Raw genomic sequence first — 9930 nt, 5'->3', positions numbered from 1 at the left:
TGCACTGAAATGTCAGTTAAACTGATATAAAATGAAATAAAAGTAGGTGATTCGGGCGGACCGAATCTCGGAAACCCACCATCATGGGCTCTGCTTAAACCTTCTACCTACCTAATTTCTGTCAAATCAGCAAAAACAAGCAAAAGTGTGCTAAGTTCGGCCGGGCCGAATCTTGGGAACCCACCACCGTGGATTCTGGTAAAATATGGGAGCTATATCCACTTAAATACCGAATTGGACCGTACTTGGCGCAGTTGTTGAGAGTCATAACAGAACACTATATGCGAAATTTCAGCCAAATCGTATGAAAATTGCGGCTTCCAGGGGCTCAAGAAGTCAAATCGGGAGATCGATTTATATGGGAGCTATATCATGTTCTTGACCGATTTGAACCTTACATGGCTCCTTTGTTAGGAGTGATAACAGAATACAGTTTGCAAAATTACAGCTAAATCGGATGAAAATTGAGGCTTCCAGGGGCTCAAGAAGTCAAATCTGAAGATCGGTTTATATGGGAGCTATATCAGATTATCGACCGACTCGGACCGTACTTGGCTCGGTTGTTGGGAGTCGTAACAGAACGCTATGTGCAAAATTTCAGCCAAATCGGACAAAAATTGCGGCTTGTAAGGGTTCAAGAAGTCAAATCGGAGGATCGGTTTATACAGGAGCTATATCAGGCTTTGTTATTAGGAATCATAACAGCACGCTATGTGCAAAATTTCAGCCAAATCGGACTAATATTGTGGCTTCCAGGGGCCTAGGAAATCAAATCGGGATATCGGTTTATATTGGAACTATATCAGGTTATAGACCGAGTTTGACCGTACTTGGCTCTGTTGTTAGGAATCATAACAGACATTATTGAAAGCACCTTCAATGTCAAGAAATGCTACCATTGTACATTCCTTGACAGCGAGAGGACCCTTGTGAGGTCGTGAGCCCTATTTAAGTGAACTTTCCCTTACTATATGCATGCTGCTGCTGCGACAGGCGATCTCTAGGGATCTTTGCCCTAAGATATGTTTCCATCAACTTCTCAAGAGTTTTCAGCATAAAGGATGACAGGCTAATAGGATGAAAATCGTTTGCCTTCGTGTGGTAAGATTTTCCTGCTTTCGTAAGTAAAAATGATCTTCGTATCCCTCCATCCCATAGGTTTATATGACGTGCTGATACAAACAGAGTATATGCGTTTAAATCGCACCATCCATCTCTGAGATCTGGCGTTTCTGAAAATTAGGGGGAGGTTCCATATTGTCATGATTGGTGTATACAGCCGTTTGGTGGAGGGCGTCTATATGAGGGTTGTGCACTACATCCCTGCCATTGCCACTTGAGCATTGAATGACGCACTCTACTCAAAAAAATCTATCACATGATTCCCCTTTGTTTTGCTAGGTCAAATAACCTATTGGAGACGATTTTAGGAGGTAAAACACCACCTGCATTCTTGGACACAAAGTTTAATGTCATATTCGTAATCTGCTCTCAAATGGCTTTTTATTTGAGTTACATCAAGCTATGATCGACTAAAATTCCCATTTGGGGAGCTTATCGGGGATGGGGCGACCATCAATTACTTGGACCTCATTTTTTGTCATATTCGTAGTCTACTCCCGAATACCTTTAATTTGAGTCCCATATTGATATATACATCCAATATGTCTATTTGGAGCAGTTTTTGGGGTTGGGTGACCCCTTGGATACATGAATCCAAGTTTTTATACCACATTCGCTTTCTACTCTCCAATACCTTTCATTTGATATCCATATTGTCCCTATCGGTCCAATTTTGATTTTGGGTGGCGTTTTTGTGGTAACGGGGCAGGGTCCGCCCTCTTCAAACATCAACAAATTACATAGCCTATTGCTCCCTCCGGACCATATTCGTAGTCTACTCCCGAATACCTTTCACTCGAGTCCCATATTGGCATTATCGTCCAATATACCTATTTTGGGGGGGTTTGGGGTCGGGGCGGCCCCCCAAATACTTGGACCCAATTTTTAATATGGAATTCGTACTCTACTCTTGAATACCTTTCATTTGAGTCCTATATTGCCTAGATCAGTCCACTTTTATTTTTGGGTGGTACTTTTGGGGTAAGGGGGAGGGTCCGCCCACCACCCCCCCGCCCTTGAGATATCAAAAAATTATATAGCCTATTGCTCCTTCCGGAACACTTCCCACAATCTTTGAAAATTTTAAAGAAATCGGTTCAGCCGTTTTTGAGCAAACAAATTTACAAACCCACAAACAAATAAACAAACATACAAACATACAAACAAACACAAATTCATTTTTATACCCTCCACCATAGGATGGGGGTATACTAATTTCGTCATTCTGTTTGTAACACCTCGAAATATGCGTCTAAGACCCTATAAAATATGTATATTCCTGATTGTCGTGACATTTTAAGTCGAACTAGCCATGTCCGTCCGTCTGTCCGTCCGTCCGTCTGTCTGTCCGTCCGTCCGTCTGTCCGTCCGTCCGTCCGTCCGTCCGTCCGTCTGTCTGTCCGTCCGTCTGTCTGTCCGTCCGTCTGTCCGTCCGTCCGTCCGTCCGTCCGTCTGTCTGTCGAAAGCACGCTAACTTCCGAAGGAGTAAAGCTAGCCGCTTGAAATTTTGCAAAAATACTTCTTATTAGTGTAGGTCGGTTGGTATTGTAAATGGGCCATATCGGTCCATGTTTTGATATAGCTGTCATATAAACCGATCTTGGGTCTTGACTTCTGCAGCCTCTAGAGGGCGCAATTCTTATCCGATTTAAATGAATTTTAGGACGACGTGGTTTGTTATGATATCCAACAACTGTGCCAAGTATGGTTCAAATCGGTCAATAACCTGATACAGCAATAATAAAAACCGATCTTCGGTCTTGACTTCTTGAGCCTCTAGAGGGCGCAATTTTTATACGATTTGAATGAATTTTGGCACGACGTGTTTTGTTATGATATCCAACAACTGTGCCAAGTATGGTTCAAATCGGTCCATAACCTGATATAGCTGTCATATACACCGGTCGTGGGTCTTGACTTCTTGAGCCTCTAGAGGGCTCAATTCTTATCCGATTTGAATGAATTTTGGCACGACGTGTTTTGTTATGGTATCCAACAACTGTGGCAAGTATGGTTCAAATCGGTCAATAACCTGATATAGCAGCCATATAAACCGAACTTGGGTCTTGACTTCTTGAGCCTCTAGAGTGCGCAATTCTTATCCGATTGGAATGAAATTTTTCACGACATGTTTTGGTATGATATCCAACAACTGTGCCAAGTATGGTTCAAATCGGTCCATAACCTGATATAGTTGTCATATAAACCCATCTTGGTTCTTGACTTCTTGAGCCTCTAGAGTGCGCAATTCTTATCCGATTGAAATGAAATTTCGCACGTCGTGTTTTGTTATGATATCCAACAACTGTGCCAAGTATGGTTCAAATCGGTCCATAACCTGATATAGCTGCCATATAAACCGATCTTGGGTCTTGACTTCTTGAGCCTCTAGAGGGCTCAATTCTTATCCGATTTGAATGAATTTTGGCACGACGTGTTTTGTTATGATATCCAACAACTGTGCCATGTAAGGTTCAAATCGATTCATAACCTGATATACCTGTCATATAAACCGATCTGGGATCTTGACTTCTTGAACCTGTAGAGGTCGCAATTATTATCCGATTTCCCTGAAATTTTGTACGACGGATACTCTCATGACCATCAACATACGTGTTTATTATGGTCTGAATCGGTCTATAGCCCGATACAGCTCCCATATAAATCGATCTCTCTATTTTACTTCTTGTTTCTTTTATCTTTTTTTGCCTAAGAACAGATGCCGGGAAAAGAACTTGACAAATGCGAAACATGTTCAAAGTCTTTTTGGTTATCCCTCTAATCATTCAAATTGGTTAGTTTATGAACTCTAACGATAAGAGGATTTTCAATTCTAATTTGTGTTCTATTAAGGATATATGCAAAATTATGTTAATACACATGCTACGATATACTCTAACCACATACAAATAGCGGCAAATACAGAAGGTATTGTCCTACGAGTTCAAGGTTCTCTCTTTGTTGCCAGACTAAATTCAAGTCACTAAATAATGAATGTTATTTCTAGGCATAAAATTCAAAAAGGTAGATTTTTCTTTAATATGAAAAATCCAATGAGAAAATATTGTCTTAACTGCGGGTGTGGTTGTGTGTGTGTGTTGGAATGTGTGTGTCCTTGTTTGACATTTAATGGAGCCATTAGAATAATTTAATTCATAAAGCAGGTGATATCGTTCTACAGCCACAACATGATAAAATGTTTTTTTTTTCTTTTTCTTGCATATTTTCACTCCATATATAAATACTGTTTTTTTTTTTAAATATTTTCTTTTTTCTTTCACATTTCTTTTGAAGAACACATTTGCGAATTTAAGTATGTCTATATTAATGGTAAATTATACAATTTAAAATGTTAACAGAGCATGTTGTCACAATATCCTTTGGCTGTGTATGTAAATGATGCGTGAGTGGATATGTGTATGCGTGTATTGTTGTTGGCTGTGTGGGTGTTGTCATCCAAAATTTGAATATATCTGCCGAACAAGTGTCCTTAACATGGCAAAGTGTATCGAAGTGCATATTTGTATATTTTGGCAAGAATGTCAACATGAACCTCAGCAGAGTTATGACAAAGAAAACATTGGGCACATAATAGGCATATTTTTAAGCTACATTCTGTCATTACGTTTTATGGGTATGAAACCTGTTACAAATGTTGGTTATCACATGTATTTTTGGTTTTTTTCTAGTTTTGATGTTTTTTATTTTTATACCCACCACCGAAGGATGGGGGTATATTCATTTTGTCATTCCGTTTCTATTTTCGACCCCAATAAAGTGTATATATTCTTGATCAGCTTAATTATCCAAGACGATCTAGACATGTCCGTCCGTCTGTCTGTTGAAATCGCGCTACAGTCTTCAAAAAATAGAGATATTGAGATGAAACTTAAACAGATTCTTTTTTTGTCCATAAGCAGGTTAAGTTCGAAGGTGGGCTATATCGAACTATATTTTGATATAGCCCCCATATAGACCGATCCGCTGATTTTAGGGTCATAGGCCCATAAAAGCCACATTTATTATCCGATTTTGCTGAAATTTGGGACAGTGAGGTGAGTTAGGCCCTTCGACATTCTTCGTCAATTTGGCCCCAGATCAATCCAGATTTGGATATAGCTGCCATATAGACCGATTCTCCGATTTAGGGTCTTAGGCTTATAAAAGCCACATTTATTATCCGATTTTGCTGAAATTTGGGACAGTGAGGTAAGTTAGGCCCTTCGACATCCTTCGTCAATTTGGCCCAGATCAATCTAGTTTTGGATATAGCTGCCATTTCCGATCTTAAGCCCATAAAAGCCGAATTTATTATCCGATTTCGCTGGAATTTAAGAAAAAGGGAGTTCCATTCAGCCCTTCGACATCCGAACCGAATATGGTCCAGATCGGACCATATTTATATATAGCTGCCATATAGACCGATCTGCGTATTCAGGCATAAAAGCGCATAAAAGCCGCATTTATTGCCCCATTTTGCTGAAATACAAAATAGTGAGTTTTTTAAGTTTCGAATATGGACCATATTTAGATATAGATGCCATATAGACCGTGTAACGACGAGTTTACGAGATCGGACTATATTTTGATATAGCTGCCATATAGACCATGTAACGACGAGTTTACCTCTGGTTGCTGGCATACAGCTCCCCGGGGACAGGGTCGGTCACAGAAATTTATTTGTGTCAGTGACAGAGAGAGAAAAGGCGGTTTGTATTGTTTCCAATGAGTTTTATTTGATAGTTAGTACTTAATCTAGGCATTATCGGTTTAGACTTAGGTTCTAGGAGGAGATCTCCGGCCTGGCAATATCAATCCTGGAGACATGATTCGCTCACGGTGTGGGTATGTCTCTAGGTCCCAGTGAGGTGGTCGCAGGTCGATGGAACAAGAAGCGATTACGGGTTCGGCGGCTCTTAACGAAGGCGGAGTGCTGGCTAATTGTCTCTCGAAGACGTGATTCACTCACGGCGTGGATACGACACGAATTTACAAGGTAGTGGTTGTAGACTCTTACCACGACTGGGTGTTCGCGGGCTCAGCGACTCTTGTGTCAGAAGGACAAAGGCGAGGTGATGGCTTTGCTTGTCTCGGGAATGTGGCTCATTCACGGCACGGATATGACGCTAAGTCACGGGGTAATGGTCGTAATCAGACGTCGCGTAAGGGTATTCGCGAGCGACAGCGGCTCTTAAGTCTGAAGGACAAAGGCGTGGTGCTGCCTATGTTGGTTTTTGGAGACGTGAAGCACTCACGACACGGATAGGGCACTAAGTCACGAGGTGATGGTCGTTGGCAGACGACACGTGGGTGTGTTCGCGAGCTCAGCGGCTCTTAAGTCTGAAGGACAAAGGCGAGTTGGTGGCTATGTTGGTTTTTGGAGACGTGATGCACTCACGACACGGATACGGCACTAAGTCACGAGGTGATGGTCGTTGGCAGATGACATGTGGGTGTATTCGGGAGCACAGCGGCTCATAAGTCTGGAGGACAAAGGCGATGTGCTGGTTATGTTGGTTTTAGAGACGTGATTCACTCACAACACGAATACGGCACTAAGTCACGAGGTGATGGTCGTTGGCAGACGGCACGTGGGTGTGTTCGTTGGCTTAGCGGCTCTTATGTCTGGAGGATAAGGACGAGGTGCTGGCTATGTTGGTTTTTGGAGACGTGATTCACTCACACCACGCATACGGCACTAAGTCGCGAAGTGATGGGCGTAGGCAGACGGCACGTGGGTGTGTTCGCAGTCCCAGCGGCTCTTATGTTTGAAGGACAAGGGCGAGGTGCATTGCTATGTTGGTTTTTGGAGACGTGATTCACTCACACCACGCATACGGCACTAAGTCACGAGGTGATGGTCGTTGGCAGACGGCACGTGGGTGTGTTCGCGGTCTCAGCGGCTCTTATGTCTGAAGAACAAAGGCGATGTGCTGGCTATGTTGGTTTTTGGAGACGCGCTTCACTCACGGCACGGATACGGCACTAGGTCACGTGGTGATGGTTCGCGTGTCCACTGGCTCAGCGGCTCTTATGTCTAGTGGACACCGGGCAAAACGCTGGCAACTATGTTCATCTACAGGCTCAGCACACTAAAAACTTTTTCACTCCACTTCATACTTCACTGCCGCTTTTTAAGCTTTGCCCAATAGTTCAAGACACTAATGTATGCTTAAATCTAATGGGCACCATGTGTGTTGCATTGACACAGAGTGTGTGGGAAGGAAAACGAGCTAGGAGCGACTTTCCTCGTCATAACCGATCTTCCATCTAACTGCCTTTATCCCATAAAATGCGGATTTAATACCCGGTTTCGCTGAATCTGCGACTCGTAGATAAGAGTTCTCGGGACCTGAGTCAAATATGATCGAGACCAACCAATGTTTGGATATGACTAAGGATATGGTATTGGGGTTATAAAAAGCTAGGATGATTAATATATTCATTGCGGTGGGTATCCAAAGTTCGTTTTTTTTTTTAATTTTAGGTCTTTCTAGCGGTTTCTGTCTTTTGAAAGCACCCTATCTACTGAATGATTATATTGCATATATATTTATTGATTTATATTTATTTGAGATTGGGAATGGACCAAATGGGTACATTTGTAGATTCACAAAATACAAATTTCCCACAATTCTGTAAAGGAGCGGCTTATGGAAAATAAAAAAAAAATATAGTTTTCATGAAAATTCTTTTGAATCAAATTGGTGCACAAATTCAAATGTCTATAAAACATTTTATTAAGTTTTTTCTTTTTAAATTTCATATTGCTAAAACTGTGTAGATTAAGCTTTGGGAGAGCTAGGGGACTTATTGAGTCCCGTTTCACCATACTTAAAAGTCGTTGAGTTGGGTGGAGGCCACCTTAGCGCAGAGGTTTGCATATCCGCCTATGACGCTGAACGCATGGATTCGATCCTGGCGAGACCATCAGAAAAAATTTTCAGCGATGGTTTTCCCCTCCCAATGCTGGCAACATTTGTGAGGCACTATGCCATGTAAAACTTCTCTCCAAAGAGGTGTCGCACTGCGGCACGCCGTTCGGACTCGGCTATAAAAGGAGACCCCTTATCATTGAGCTTAAACTTGAATCGGACTGCACTCATTGATATGTAAGAAGTTTGCCCCTGTTCCTTAGTGGAATGTTCGTGGGCAAAATTTGCATTTGCAATAGTCTTTGGGTATGCAGATCACCTTAATCAACTTGGCAAAGGTGTTGATGAAGATCTGAAATATGTTCGAAAAATCTTGAAAGGATTTTAATGATTGAAATAAAACAGCGAAAACAGAAAATGAAAAAAATATTATCGAATGCAAACCGTTTTGTCTTTATATGTAGTAAAAGTGCTTTTAAAATTCGTCTATTAACATAACTTAGTTTGAAAGCAAAATTACACAGTGTTTGTGAATGTGACAACAACAAGGCCATAACTGTTGAGTACAAAAGGTATTCAAGTTACTAACAAAATCACCTAAAACTTGTTGGTATATAAATTTGGCATCATAACTGAAAGGTGAACGTGAAAATTGTTATGCCAAAACCTTAAGCAAATTTCCATCTAAGATTTACAAAAGTTTTATTATTTTGTCGTTTTAGTTTCAAGTGCGTTGTCATCGTTTACTCGGAAGGGTAAACAAATTTAAGGTGTTTCAATCGCATTTGAATTTAAAAATGTTTGTGTAATCAGCTTATGGGGATTATTGCATTAAAATTTAATAAACTTTAATAGGTTTGTAAATTTGGATAAATATGCTTTTAAGATTTTCAATTTGAATAATAAACCAATGCTTTAGGTAAACAAGAAGCAATACTAGGCAAATAAAAGCCAAGAACACAAATTACTTTAAAGCACTTTATACTCATTGAAGGTGGCTATTGAAACATCTTTGATTTATTATTTGTATGTATAATCACAATCATTGGATGAGGATATATTCGTTAAGTCATTTCGTTAGCAAAACATTGGAATATCCATTTCTGACCCTTCAACATATGTAGATTTCTGTTCGTCGTAAAATTCTACAACCAGAGTTATTAGTCTGCTGATATCAGCAAACACTGTCTGCTGGTATTACATTAACAAGTAAAAAGACGTTAAGTTCGGCCGGGCCGAACCTTGGATACCGACCATCCTTGGGTATATATGTAAACCCCCTTTCATCAAAATCCGGTGAAAATTGCATACCTTATGTCCCATAGCAGTTATATCAAACTACGTTCTGATTTGGACCGATCTGAACCAAATACAAAACGGATGTCGAAAAGCCTAACATAAGTTACTGTGTCAAATTTCAGTGAAATCGGATTATAAATGTTCCTTTTTTTGGGCCAAGACTTTAAATCGAGATACCGGTCTAAATGGCAGCTATATGCAAATCTTGATCGATCTAGACCAAATTGCAAAAAGTATGTGGTGGGGCTTAACTTAACTCTCTGTCCCGAATTTCGTCAACATCGGACAATAAATGCCCTTTTTATGACCCCAAAATCTAAAACCGAGAGATCGGTCGATATGGCAGCTATTTCCAAATCAAGACCGATCTTTGCCATATTGCAGAGGTATGTCAAGGGGCTTAACTTAACTCGCCGTCCCAAATTTCGACGACATCGGACACTAAATGCGCCTTTTATGGCACCACAACCTAAAACCGAGAGATCGGTCTATATGGCAGCTATATCCAAATCAAGACCGATGTGTGCCATATTGCAGAGGTATGTATGTGGTCAAATTGACGAAGAATGTCAAAGGGCCTAACACAACTCACTGTCCTAAATTTCAGCAAAATCAGAAAATAAAAGTGGCTTTT

The sequence above is a fragment of the Stomoxys calcitrans genome, chromosome 1 (genome assembly GCF_963082655.1).
Source record: "Stomoxys calcitrans chromosome 1, idStoCalc2.1, whole genome shotgun sequence".
In the NCBI taxonomy this organism is placed as follows: Eukaryota; Metazoa; Arthropoda; class Insecta; order Diptera; family Muscidae; genus Stomoxys; species Stomoxys calcitrans.
The sequence above is the reverse complement of the archived record's forward strand: the minus strand, read 5'-3'. Positions refer to the sequence as shown.